This window comes from Sciurus vulgaris, assembly GCF_902686455.1.
Source record: "Sciurus vulgaris genome assembly, contig: HiC_scaffold_331_arrow_ctg1, whole genome shotgun sequence".
Classification (NCBI taxonomy): Eukaryota; Metazoa; Chordata; class Mammalia; order Rodentia; family Sciuridae; genus Sciurus; species Sciurus vulgaris.
Window position 1 is genome coordinate 600,298 of NW_027632716.1, and position 14,266 is coordinate 614,563.

Here is a 14,266-nt window from a genome sequence, read left to right on the forward strand (position 1 = left end):
GGACACACTGCTAGCCTTGGTTATTGACATGCAAAAATGTTCCTTGCTGGATTGTTGTGAACAAGAGAATTAGAATTATTAGGCATTCTTTGGCTGGGTCATGATTGCTTGCCTGCATGCAGTTTCAAACGTAGGACTATAGGTGATCAAGTGTTGTAACTCAGAGGCCTTTCCTGTGCTGGCGATATAGCCCATCACATAGAGTGCTTGCCTCTCAAGTTCAGGTTCCAGTCCCCAGCACTGTTGGATTGCAGAGATTCAAAAAAAAAAAAAAAAAAACAAAAGAAACCAATTCAGAATCCTCTCCCCTCTTTCTTTTCTCTTCTCTTCTCTCCTCACAAAATGAATCAACACTGGAAAACAGCACATGTTTCACATGCAACCCATTTCCACTGACGCCTTTCAGTTTGCAAATGTGCTCCAAGTAAGCAGTGATGCACACTCACCTGCATTTCTTCAGAGTGCTACTTCCATGCCCTCACTCAACTCTCCTTAGGTCAGTGATCACGGATCTTTCATGAGGATGCTTCTGTGAATAATTCTTCAAAACGTTCTTCCACTTCGCATTGTTCACCAGGTTTCGGTGGCAGAAAATTCAAAATGACAGTTGCACTTGTAGCTGGAACTCTCCAGGCCTCTTTGAAACACACCCATTCTCTCTGCCCATGAAGGGGACTTCCACAAATGAGCACTTTCCACGTGAACATCAATGTCAACTGGAAAACCAAGAGGTGAACACAAAAGACCACTGCTCTTGTCCCTGCACTTTCTCTGACAGTCTGCTTTGCAGTGGCTTGCATGTGACTTCTTGATGAATAAAGATAGGATTTGGGGCTGAATCGATGTTAGACTCTATGGAGTGCATCAGGAGGGTCACGAGGGCTTCACAATCCACTCAACCAATATCATTACAGCTCCAGTGTCAAGCGGAATGGAGCCCTTTTTTTGATACTTGTTAATATTGATGGAACCCCTCAAGAGGTGCAGTGTAGTATTAGGTGAAGCCTAACAACAACTCGGGTTGCGAGTTCCCTCATGTTTAATGGGGATCTGGGAATTAGTGCATTGTGCTTTGGAAGGTAAGGATTGACACAAAACCACTCTTTGCATGAACTCATACCTGAAGAAGGAAATCAGAGACATTAGGCATATGGCAGGTTGGAGGTGGATAGAATCAAGTCAAGAAACGAAAAGGATTTGGCAATTTGCAAATGCTTGAGGAATGCTTTTCCTTCTCATTATGTGTATTAAAAAGTTGGTTATTATGGAACTACTTCTGTTTGGATATTCAGGTTTTGCCAATGTAGGTTCTTCAAATTTGAATATTCGTAGACCTTTTGGGGACTAAATTTCTGAGATTGTGGTGCACTCTTCATTCTGAGAGCTGAGGATTAGAGTTGCATATGCCGAGATCAACTGGTTTCATTTGTAGGTCATGGGGTAGGTGCTCTGATGCTGGGAAAGCCTTTACTCATGGTTCTTCTGCAAGAAAAAACAGGAATCAGCATACATATATGAGGCTGTCCCTTGGGAACTACAGAAAGGAGACAGTAATTTGCAAGGGCATTGATGTACTTTCAAGGGAAATTAGGGTCGGAGTTCATGGATGCATACAGAATGAAAGGGCGATATCTACTTCCTGTATTTGTAGTGCATGATGAGTATGAAAATAGATCGTGGAGTTTGTGGGTTGACCATGAACAATGGCGAGTTTCATAGTGTCTCTTCTCCAAAGTTGTTTTCCAGCCTGAACAACCTCTAGCTTTTCTTGCCCACCAAGTGCCCTTAGTGTTCCCTTCTGATTACTCACCTTGGAAGATTTGCAGTATTCCACGTTCAGCATGTTGTATGTTGAAACCTGGTGTTATGCCCTGTGAAACTGTGCCTATCATGCCATCAGCAGGCTGTTATTTATTTGTCGGCTTGTAGGCTCCACAATGTCAGGGCTGGTTAGGGGACTCCTGGCAATATTCCATAGGCCGTTGGAGCAGAGGAGCATTTGTATGGTCAAGAAGGTGAACCATTGTGTGAACAGAGATTGAAAAGGCTTTTCTGCACGTTGATTAGATTTGATGCGCCTCTGCAGAAATCCCAGCATGTAAGTATCTGGATACAGCTGAGTCTTAATGCAGCAGCTAAGGAGTAGGGGCCTGGCAGTTGGAGTGAGCACACAACATCTCACCTTGCTTTTTTGGATTCATCTTGTCCTCCGTCAAACATGCTGAGTGCATGATTCCTTCCTCTCTTCATGAACCACCAGAGCAGGCACTCACCTTCACAATAAACATGTACATCCCATGTAACTGCTGTCTCCTTTCCAGACTTTGTAGATTAGGAGGGGAAACCCGAGAGATGGAATGTGATGTGTCCCAATTCAATGATCACTTAAGCCACAGCGCTGCACTGCATGCTCTACTAAACTGAGCGCACACCAGCATTCACTCAGTGTGGCTACTAGTGCTCTAGGCTAGTTTCCTGTCTCTGAAGAAGACCTGGGTTTTCCCAGTCCTGAAGGAGTGTGGTCCGATGGCAAATCCACTGGTGCCAGTGATAATGTTGTTGAGCTGTGTCCACTCAGTCAATGCTCGGTACCAGCCTGTTCCACTGGAACTTGTGGGGGCTTATAGCCGGCAGCAGGAGGCAGGTGAGAGGACTCTCTTCATGAATGGTGCGGGCAACTGAGCACAGCGCCACCTAGCGGGCCGGGGTGGAAGTGCGAGATGTCAGGCTTCAGTGGGAACCCTTATCTTGCATGGGCATGGAGAGATTTATTGCCCTCGGGCTGCACACCGCTTACAGAGTGGTTTCTCTTTGACCAGGCAACAAGAATAACATTACTTCTTTAACATTGCAGTACCCTGGCAGCCCCTCACTTCTGCTATCCTCTTACCCTTGCAGCTGAGCCAGTGCTCCAATCGAATGTTGGCTTGAAGCAGACAGGAGCAGAATAATCTCTGTTTGCCATGGTAACCGTGAAGCCACTGTGTTCTCACGCCACTCCTCTGTGACCTCACGTGGAATCTGCAGTGCAGGCCATGTCACAAGAGCCACTCCTCAATGTTCTTGTTGCCCAAGGCTTCACAACCCTCTGGGTAGTGCAAACTAGTGCCTTCTCCTACCACAGCCTAGAAGCACGGGGCCATTCACAACCTAGCAGCACAATGTCTGCTCCCTCCACTTTGATTAGAGGAGGTCTCCCATGAATGGTTCTCATGCCACAGGAAAACTGGAAAGCAATTGATGCGTTTTTCTGAGTGGAATTGAATGTACCTGAATGAATGAAGGATCAAAGATATACCTTTCAGCCACTTATCTCTCTGTAATGGATCTTGAGAGGAACAACTGACATTATTCCAAACAGAAGGTTGAAATTGGATGAGGAATGTTTTTTTTAGACACCACTTTTCTCCTCTGGGACCCCAGATGACATGAGGCATCACCAGTTGCCTTTGCCTGTTTCTATCCCCAACAGCATCTGGCTAAATTACTGAAGCACTCCCTCACTGATGCAAACAGGCATAAAGCAGGAGGAGAAACTTCTGATGCTTCACCCTTTCCTGAGAGGATGTGCAAGATCCATCACCTGACCTGGCTTGTACATTATGCACAGCCCTCTGCTGTTTGGAATTTTTCAAAAAAAGAAAAATGACAATAGGAAAAAAATAAGAAAAATATAGAATCGAGGAAAGAGTCAGTAGATGGCAAATATAATGGCTATGTATGCATGTGTGAATTATCCTCCAATCTACATTATTAGTCACCAACTGAGCATATATTCAATCTCAAATAGTACTGTGTCTGCCCCTGCCCCTGGCTTCCTTGCATCCCTGATAATTTTTTTTTTTTTTTTTATTCAGGGACCAGCAACATCCATTTTCCTCCTCAAGTGAAGAGAAAAAACTCCTTCCCTCAGGACACACCTCTAGCCTTGAGTATTGACATGTAAAAAAGTTCCTTGCTGGATTGTTGTGAACAAGTGAATTAAGAATTTTTAGTAATTGTTTGGCTTGGTCATGATTGCTTGCCTGCATGCATTTTCAAATGTAGGGCTGTAGGTGATCAAGTGTTGTAACTCAGAGGCCATTTCTGTGCTGGCAATATAGCCCATCACGTAGAGTGCTTGCCTCTCAAGTTCAGGTTCCAGTCCCCAGCACAGTTGGATTGTGGAAATTGGAAAAAAAACAAAAGCAACCAATTCAGAATCCTCTCCCCTCTTTCTTTTCTCTTCTCTTCTCCTCTCCTCACAAAATGAATCAACACTGGAAAACAGCACGAGTTTCACATGCATCCCATTTCCACTGACACCTTTCAGTTTGCAAATGTACTCCAAGTGAGCAGTGATGCACACTCACCTGCATTACTTCAGAGTACTACTTCCATGCCCTCACTCTACTCTCCTTAGGTCAGTGATCATGGGTCTCTCATGTGGATGCTTATGCGAATAATTCTTCACAAACTTCTTCCACTTCTCATTGTTCACCAGGTTTTGGTGGGAGAAAATTCAAAATGAGAGAAGCACTTGTAGCTGAAACTCTTCAGTTTTCCTGGAAACACTCCATTCTCTCTTCCAATGAAGTGGACTTCCACAAATGAGCACTTTCCATGTGAACATCAATGTCAACTGGGAAACCAAGAGGTGAACACAAAAGACCACTGCTCTTGTCCCTGCACTTTCTCTGACAGTCTGTTTTGCAGTGGCTTCCATGTGACTTCTTGATGAATAAAGATAGGATTTGGGGCTGAATCGATGTTAGCCTGTATGGAGTGTATCAGGAGGTTCACGGGGGCTTTACAACCCACTCAACCAATATCTTTACAGCTCCAGGGTATAGAGGAATGGAGCCGTTTTTTAGATACTTGTTAATATTGAAGGAACCCCTCAAGAGGTACAGTGTAGTATTGGATAAAGCCTAACAACAACTCGGGTTTCGAGTTGCCCTCATGTTTAATGGGGATCTGGGAATACTTGCATTGTGCTTTGGATGGTAAGGATTGACACAAAACCACTCTTTGCAAGAACTCGTACCTGAAGAAGGAAATCAGAGACATTAGGCATATGGCAGGTTGGTGGTGGATGGAAACAAGTCAAGAAAGAAAAAGGATTTGACAATTTGCAAATGCTTGAGGAATGCTTTTCCTTCTTATTATGTATATTAAAATGTTGGTTATTATGGAACCACTTCTGTTTTGATATTCATGTTTTGCCAATTAAGTTTCTTCAAATTTGAAAATTGGTAGACCTTTTGGGGACTAAATTTCTGAGATTGTGGTGTGCTCCTCATTCGGAGATCTGGGGATTAGAGTTGCATATGCCAGGATATACTGGTTTAATCTGTAGTTCGTGGGGTAGCTGCTGTGATGCTGGGACAGCCTTTGCTCATGGTTCTTGTGCCAGAAAAAAAAGGAATCAGCATAAATATATGCAGCTGTCCCTTGGGAGCTACAGAAAAGTGACAGTAATTTGCAAGGGCATTGATGTACTTTCAAGGGAAATTAGGGACTGTGTTCATGGATGCATAGAGAATGAAAGGGCGATAACTCCTTCCTGTATTTGTAGTGCATGATGAGTATGAAAATAGGTTGTGGAGTTTGTGAGTTGACCATGAACAATGGCGAGTTTCATAGTGTCTCCTCTCCAACATTGTTTTCCAGCCTGAACAACCTCCAGCTTTTCTTGCCACCCAAATGCCCTTAGTGTCCCCTTTTGAATACTCACCTTGGAAGCTTTGCACCACTCCACGTTCAGCATGTTGTGTGTTGAAACCTGGTGTTATACCCTGTAAAACTTTACTAATCATGCCATCAGTAGGCTGTTATTTGTTTTATCAGTTTGTAGACTGCTCCCTCTCAGGGCTGGTTAGGGGATCCCTGGCAATATCCGATAGGCCGATGTAGCAGAGGGGCATTTGTATGCTCAAGAAGACAAACGATGGTGTGAACAGAGATTAACAAGACTTTTCTGCACCTTGAGGAGATTTGATGCACCCCTGGAGAAATCCGAGCAGGTAAGCATCTGGATAGAGCCGAGTCTTAATGCAGCAGCCAAGGAGTAGGGGCCTGGCAGTTGGAGTGAGCACACAACATCTCACCCTGCTTTTTGGGTTCATCTTGTCCTCCATCCAACATGCTGTGTGCATGATTCCTTCCTCTCTTCATGAACCACCAGAGGAGGCACACACCTTCACAATAAAAATGCACCTCCCATGTAACAGCTCTCTCCTTTCCAAACTTTGTAGATTAGGAGGGAAAACCCAAGGGGTGGAATGTGATGTGTCCCAATTCAATGATCACTTAAGCCACAGCACTGCAATGCAAGCTCTACTGAACTGAGAGCACACCAGCGTTCACTCTGCATGGCTGCTAGTGCTCTAGGCTAGTTTCCTGACTCTGAAGAAGACCCGGGTTTTCCCAGTCCTGGAGTGTGGTCAGATGGCAAATCCGCTGCTGCTGGTGCTAATGTTGTTGAGCTCTGTCCACTCAGTCACCGCTTGGTACCAGCCTGTTCCACTGGAACTTGTGGGGGCTTTCAGCCTGCAGCAGGAGGCAGGTGAGAGGGCTCTCCTCATAAATGGTGCGGCCACCTTGCACAGCACCACTAGCGGACCTGGGTGGAAGTGCGACATGTCAGGCTTCAGTGTGAACCCTTGTCTTGCTTGGGCATGGAGGGATTTATTGCTCTCGACTCTGCACACCTCATACAGACTGATTTCTCTTTGACCAGGCAAAAAGAATACTATGAAATCTTTAACATCACAGGACCCTGGCAACCCCTCACTTTTTCTCTCCTCTTACCCTCGCAGGTGAGTTAGTGATCCACTTGAATGTTGGTCTGGCGCCAACAGGAGCAGAATGATCTCTGGTTGCCATGGGATCCGAGATGCCACTGTGTTCTCAGGCCACTCCTTTGTGACCTCAGGTGGGATCTGCAGTGTAGGCCATGGCACAAGATCCATCCTCAATGTTCTTGTTATCCAAGGCTTCACAAACCTCTGGGGAGTGCAAAGAAGTGCCTTCTCCTACCACAGCCTAGAAGCATGGGGCCATTCACAACCTAGCAGCACAATGTCTGCTCTCTCCCCTTTGATTAGAGGTCTTGCATGAGTGGTTCTCATGCCATAGGAAAACTGGTAAGCAATTGATGCGTTTTTCTGAGTGGATTTGAATGCACCTGAATAAATGAAGGATCAAAGATATAACTTTTAGCCACTTATCTCTCTGTAATGGATCTTGAGAGGAATAACTGACATTATTGCGAACAGAAGGTTGAAATTGGATGAGGAATATTTTTTTTTAGACACCACTTTCACCTCTGGAACCCCAGACGACAAGAGGCATCACCAGTTGCATTTGCCTTTTTCTATCCCCAACAGCAACTGGCTAAATTACTGAAACACTCCCTCACTGATGGAAACAGGCATAAAGCAGGAGGAGAAACTTCCGATGCTTCACCTTTTCCTGAGAGGTTGTGCAAGATCCATCACCAGACCTGGCTTGTCCATTATGCACAGATCTGGGCAGTTTAGAATATCTCAAAAAAAGAAAAATGACAATAGGAAAACAATAAGAAAAATATAGAATCGAGGAAAGTGTCAGTAGATTGCAAAAATAATGGCTAGGTATGCATGTGTGAATGATCCTCCAATCTACATTATTAGTCACCAATTGAGCATATTTTCAATCTCAAATAGTACTGGGTCTGCCCCTGCGTTTGGCATCCTTGGATCCCTGATAAAAATTTTTTGTTCAGGAATCAGCTACATTCGTTTTCCTCCTTAAAAGCAAAAAACTCCTTCCCTGAGGACACACAGCTAGCCTTGGTTATTGACATGCAAAAAAGTTCCGTGCTGGATTGTTGTGAACAAAAGAATTAAGAATTTTTAGGCATTCTTTGGCTTGGTCATGATTGATTGCCTCCATGCAATTTCAAAAGTAGGACTGTACTTGATCAAGTGTTGTAACTCAGAGGCCATTCCTGTGCTGGCGATACAGCCCATCACGTAGAGTGCTTGCCTCTCAAGTTCAGGTTCCAGTCCCCAGCATTATTGGATTGTGGAAATTCGAAGAAATCAAAAGAAACCAATTCAGAATCCTCTCCCCTCTTTCTTTTCTCTTCTCTTCTCCTCTCCTCACAAAATGAATCAACACTGGAAAACAGCACGAGTTTCACATGCATCCCATTTCCACTGACACCTTTCAGATTGCAAATGTGCTCCAAGGAAGCAGTGATGCGCACTCACCTGCATTACTTCAGAGTACTACTTCCATGACCTCACTCTACTCTCCTTAGGACAGTGATCATGGGACTCTTATGAGGATGCTTATGCGAATAATTCTTCACAACCTTCTTCCACTTCTCATTGTTCACCAGGTTTCGGTGGGAGAAAATTAAAAATGACAGCTGCACTTGTAGCTGGATCTCTTCAGGCTTCTTGGAAACACTCCCATTCTCTCTTCCAATGAAGTGGACTTCCACAACTGAGCACTTTCCACGTGAACCTCAATGTCAACTGGGAAACTAAGAGGTGAACACAAAAGACCACCAGTCTTGTCCCTACACTTTCTCTGACAGTCTGCTTTGCAGTGGCTTGAATGTGTTTTTTTGATGAATAAAATTATGATTTGGGGTGAATCAATGTTAGCCTCTATGGAGTGTATCAGAGGTTCACGGGGGCTTCACAACCCACTCAACCAATATCATTACAGCTCCAGTGTAGAGAGGAATGGAGCCCTTTTTTAGATACTTGTTAATATTGATGGAACCAATCAAGAGGTGCAGTGTAGTATTGGGTGAAGCCTAACAAAACTCGGGTTGCAAGTTGTCCTCATGTTTAATGGGAATCTGGGAATTAGTGCATTGTGCTTTGGATGGTAAGGATTGACACAAAACCACTCTTTGCAAGAACTCGTACCTGAAGAAGGAAATCAGAGACATTAGGCATATGGCAGGTTGGCGGTGGATGGAAACAAGTCAAGAAAGAAAAAGGATTTGACAATTTGCAAATGCTTGAGGAATGCTTTTCCTTCTCATTATGTGTATTAAAATGTTGGTTATTATGGAACCACTTCTGTTTTGATATTCAGGTTTTGCCAATTTAGCGTCTTAGAATTTGAATATTCATAGATCTGTTGGCGATTAAATTTCTGAGATTGTGGTGCACTCTTCATTTGGAGACCTGGGGATTAGAGTTGCATATGGTAGGATCAACTGGTTTTATTTGTAGGTCGTGGGGTAGGTGCTGTGATGCTGGGACAGCTTTTGCTCATTATTCTTGTGCCAGAAGAAGTAGGAATAAGCATATGTATATGTGGCTGTCCCTTAGGAGCTGCAGAAAAGTGACAGGAATTTGCAAGGTCATTGATGTACTTTCAAGTGAAAATAGGGTCGGTGTTCATGTATGCATAGAGAATGAAAGAGCGATAACTCCTTCCTGTATTTGTAGTGCATGATGAGTATGAAAATACGTCGTGGAGTTTGTGGGTTGACCATGAACAATGGCGAGTTTCATAGTGTCTCTTCTTCAAAGTTGTTTTCCAGCTTGAACAACCTCCAGCTTTTCTTGCCCCCCAAGTGCCCTTAGTGTCCCCTTTTGAATACTCATCTTGGAAGCTTTGCACCATTCCACGTTCTAGCCTGTTGTATGTTGAAACCGGGTGTTATGCCCTGTGAATCTGTGCTAATCATGCCATCAGCAGGCTGTTATTTGTTTTATCAGTTTGTAGACTGCTCCCTCTCAGGGCTGGTTAGGGGACCCCTGGCAATATCCGATAGGCCGATGTAGCAGAGGGGCATTTGTAGGGTCAAGAAAGCAAACCATTGTGTGAACAGAGATTGACCAGATTTTTCTGCACCTTGAGGAGATTTGATGCGCCCCTGAAGAAATCCAAGCATGTAAGTATCTGGAAACAGCAGAGTCTTAATGCAGCAGCCAAGGAGTAGGGGCCCGGCAGTTGGAGTGAGCACACAACAGCTCACCTTTCTTGTTGGCTTCATCTTGTCCTCCATCCAACGTGCTGAGTGCATGATTCCTTCCTCTCTTCATGAACCACCAGAGGAAGCACACACCTTCACAATAAACATGCACATCCCATGTAACAGCTCTCTCCTTTCCAGACTTTGTAGATTAGGAGGGGAAACCCAAGAGATGGAATGTGATGTGTCCCAATTCAATGATCACTTAAGCCACAGCGCTGCACTGCATGCTCTAATGAACTGAGCGCACACCAGCATTCACTGTGTGTGGCTGATAGTGCTCTAGGCTAGTTTACTGACTCTGAAGAAGACCCGTGTTTTCCCAGTCCTGAAGGAGTGTGGTCCGATGGCAAATCCACTGGTGCCAGTGATAATGTTGTTGAGCTATGTCCACTCAGTCAATGCTCGGTCCCAGCCTGTTCCACTGGAACTTGTGGGGGTTTATAGCCTGCACCAGGAGGCAGGTGACCAGTCTCTTCTCATGAATGGTGTGGGTAATGGAGCACAGCACCACCTAGCGGGCCTGAGTGGAAGTGCGAGATGTCAGGCTTCAGAGGGAACCCTTGTCTTGCTTGGGCATGGAGGGATTTATTGCCCTCGGGGCTGCACACTGCTTACAGACTGGTTTCTCTTTGACCAGGCAACAAGAATAGTATTACTTCTTTAACATTGCCGGACCCTGGCAGCCCCTCACTTCTTCTATCCTCTTACCCTTGCAGCTGAGCCAGTGCTCCAATTGAATGTTGGCTTGAAGCAGACAGTAGCAGAATGATCTCTGGTTGCCTTGGGAACCGTGAAGCCACTGTGTTCTCAGGCCACTCCTCTGTGACCTCAGGTGGAATCTGCAGTGCAGGCCATATCACAAAATCCACTCCTCAATGTTCTTGTTGCCCAAGGCTTCACAAACCCTCTGGGGATTGCAAACAAGTGCCTTCTCCTACCACAGCCTAGAAGCACGGGTCCATTCGCAACCGAGCAGCACAATGTCTGCTCCCTCCACTTTGATTAGAGGAGGTATCCCATGAATGGTTCTCATGCCGCAGGAGAACTGGAAAGCAATCGATGTGTTTTACTGAGTGGAATTGAATGCACCTGAATGAATTAAGGATCAAAGATATACCTTTCAGCCACTTATCTCTCTGTAATGGATCTTGAGAAGAATAACTGAAATTATTCTGAACAGAAGGTTGAAATTGGATGAGGAATGTTTTTTTTTTTTTTAGACACGAATTTTCGCTTCTGGGACCCCAGACGACATGAGGCATCACCAGTTGCCTTTGCCTGTTTCTATCCCCAACAGCATCTGGCTGAATTACTGAAGCACTTCCTCACTGATGGAAACAAGCATAAAGCAGGAGGAGAAACTTCCGATACTTCACCCTTTCCTGAGAGGATGTACAAGAATCATCTCCTGACCTGGCTTGTCCATTATGCACAGCCCTCTGCTGTTTAGAATTTTTCAAAAAAAGAAAAATGACAATAGGAAAAAAATAAGAATTATTTTGATATAGAATCGAGGAAAATGTCAGTAGATTGCGAATATAATGGCTAGGTATGCATGTGTGAATGATCCCACAATCTACATTCATAGTCACCAATTGACCATGTTTTCCATCTCAAATAGTAAGGTGTCTGCCCCTGCCTCTGGTATCCTTGGATCCCTGATAAAAATTTTTCTGTTCAGGGACCCGCTGCATCCATTTTCCTCCTTAAGTGAAGAGCTAAAAACTCATTCCCTCATTACACACTGCTAGTCTTGGGTATTGACATGCAAAAAAGTTCCGTGCTGGATTGTTGTGAACAAGAGAATTAAGAATATTTAGGCATTTTTGGCTTGGATATGATTGCTTGCCTGCATGCATTTTCAAATATAGGACTGTAGGTTATCAAGTGTTGTAACTCAGAGGCCATTACTGTGCTGGCGATATAGCCCATAACATAGAGTGCTTGCCTCTCAAATTCAGGTTCCACTACCCAGCACTGTTGGATTGTGGATATTCAAAAAAAAAACAAACAAACAAACAAACAAAAAAACAAAAGAAACCAATTGAGAATCCTCCGTCTTTCTTTTATCTTCTCTTCTCTTCTCCTCACAAAATGAATCAACACTGGAAAACAGTAGGAGTTTCACATGCAACCCATTTCCACTGACACCTGTCAGTTTGCAAATGTGCTCCAAGGGAGCAGTGATGCACACTCACCTGCATTTCTTCGGAGTACTACTTCCACGACCTCACTCTGCTCTCCTTAGGACAGTGATCACTGGTCTCTCATGAGGATGCTTATGCGAATAATTTTTCACAACCTTCTTCCACTGCACATTGTTCACCAGGTTTCGGTGGCAGAAAATTCAAAATGACAGCCGCACTTGTAGCTGGAACTCTTCAGGCTTCCTGGAAACACTCCCATTCTCTCTGCCAATGAAGTGGACTTCCACCTGAACCTCAATGTCAACAGGGAAACCAAGAGGTGAATACAAAAAACCACCGCTCTTGTCCCTGCACTTTCTCTGACAGTCTGCTTTGCAGTGGCTTGCATGTGACTTCTTCATGAATAAAGTTAGGATTTGGGGCTGAATCGATGTTAGCTTCTATGCAGTGAATCAGAGGTTCACAGGGGCTTCACAACTCACTCAACTAATATCATTACAGCTCCAGTGTCAAGAGGAATGGAGCCCTTTTTTAGATACCTGTTAATATTGATGGAACCACTCAAGAGGTGCAGTGTAGTATTGGGTGAAGCCTAACAATAACTCAGGTTGGGAGTTGCCCTCATGTTTAATGGGAATCTGGGAATTTGTGCATTGTGCTTTGGATGGTAATTATTGACACAAAACCACTCTTTGCAAGAACTTACACCTGAAGAAGGAAATCAGAGACATTAGGCATATGCAAGGTTGGCAGTGGATCGAAACAAGTCAAGAAAAAAAAACGATTTGACAATTTGCAAATGCTTCAGGAATGCTTTTCCTTCTTATTAAGTGTATTAAAATGTTGGTTATTATGGAATCACTTCTGTTTTGATATTCAGATTTTGCCAATGTAGGGTTTTCAAATTTGAATATTCATTGACCTTTTGGGGATTAAATTTCTGAGATTGTGGTGCACTCTTCATTCGGAGAGCTGGGGATTAGAGATGCATATGCCAGGATCAACTGGTTTCATTTGTAGGTCGTGGGGTAGGTGCAGTGATGCTGGGACAGCCTTTGCTCATGGTTCTTGTGCCAGAAAAAATAGGAATCAGCATAAATATATGCGGCTGTCCCTTGGGAGCTACAGAAAAGAGACAGTAATTTGCAAGGGCACTGATGTACTTTCAAGTGAAATTAGGGTCGGTGTTCATGGATACATACAGAATGAAAGGGCGATAACTTCTTCCTGTATTTGTTGTGTATGATGAGTATGAAAATAGGTTGTGGAGTTTGTGGGTTGACCATGAACAATGGTGAGTTTCATAGAGTCTCTTCTCCAACATTGTTTTCCATCCTGAACAACCTCCAGCATTTCTTGCCTCCCAAGTGCCCTTAGTGTCCCCTTTTGAATACTCACCTTGGAAGCTTTGCACCATTCCACATTCAGCATGTTGTATGTTGAAACCTGGTGTTATGACCTGTGAAACTCTGCTAATCTTGCCCTCAGCAGGCTGTTATTTGTTTTGTCGGCTTGAAGGCTCACCCTCCCATGGCTGGTTAGGGGACTCCTGGCAATATCCCATAGGCTGTTGGGGCAGAGGGGCATTTGTATGGTCAAGAAAGCAAACCATTGTGTGAACAGAGATTGACGAGACTTTTCTGCACCTTGAGGAGATTTGATACGCCCCTGGAGGAATCTCAGCAAGTAAGTATCTGGATACAGCCAAGTCTTAATGCAGCAGCCAAGGAGTAGGGGAGTGAGCACACAACAACTCACCTTGCTTTTTGGGTTCATCTTTTCCTCCATCCAACATGCTGAGTGCATGATTCCTTCCTCTCTTCATGAACCACCAGAGGAGGCACACACATCAGGAGAAACATGCACATCCCATGTAACATCTGTCTCCTTTCCAGTCTTTGTAGATTAGGAGGGGAAACTGGAGAGATGGAATGTGATGTGTCCCAATTCAATGATCACTTAAGCCACAGAGCTGCACTGCATTCTCTACTGAGCTGAGTGCTCACCAGCATTCACTCTGTGTGGATGCTAGTGCTCTAGGCTAGTTTCCTGACTCTGAAGAAGACCTGGGTTTTCCCAGTCTTGAAGGAGTTTGGTCCTATGGCAAATCCACTGGTGCCGGTGCTAATGTTGTTAAGCTGTGTCC